General features: G+C 37.1%; 1 protein-coding gene across 3 annotated transcripts in view; it reads left to right on the forward strand.

The window, feature by feature from the left end:
- Positions 1 to 294, forward strand: part of LOC107004503 (mitogen-activated protein kinase 15) — a 9,347-nt gene that overhangs the window by 7,366 nt on the left and 1,687 nt on the right. The window lies entirely within an intron of this gene.

Below are 294 nucleotides of genomic sequence, written 5' to 3' on the forward strand. Positions count from 1 at the left end.
GGTTGGGTGGGTGGGGAGGAGCAATAAACTTGGAACGTCATTTATCCAACTTGTTCTTCCTACTTCCATTAGGAAAGTCATTTTCCTTATTTTTTTAGGAGCTTGTTTTCTGAACATTTTAATCAACCAAACATAGGAAAATTGGATAACATTTTCGTCCATACCAAACATACCCAAAGTGTTGGTAAGTCTGCTGACCTTCTCTTCTGTTATGAGGAAAAGAGAATTTTATGAAAAAATAGCAACAAGGAGGTGCAGAAAGTGACTGCATCAGGATTTACAAAATGCATCAAG

The sequence above is a fragment of the Solanum pennellii genome, chromosome 1 (assembly GCF_001406875.1).
Source record: "Solanum pennellii chromosome 1, SPENNV200".
Classification (NCBI taxonomy): Eukaryota; Viridiplantae; Streptophyta; class Magnoliopsida; order Solanales; family Solanaceae; genus Solanum; species Solanum pennellii.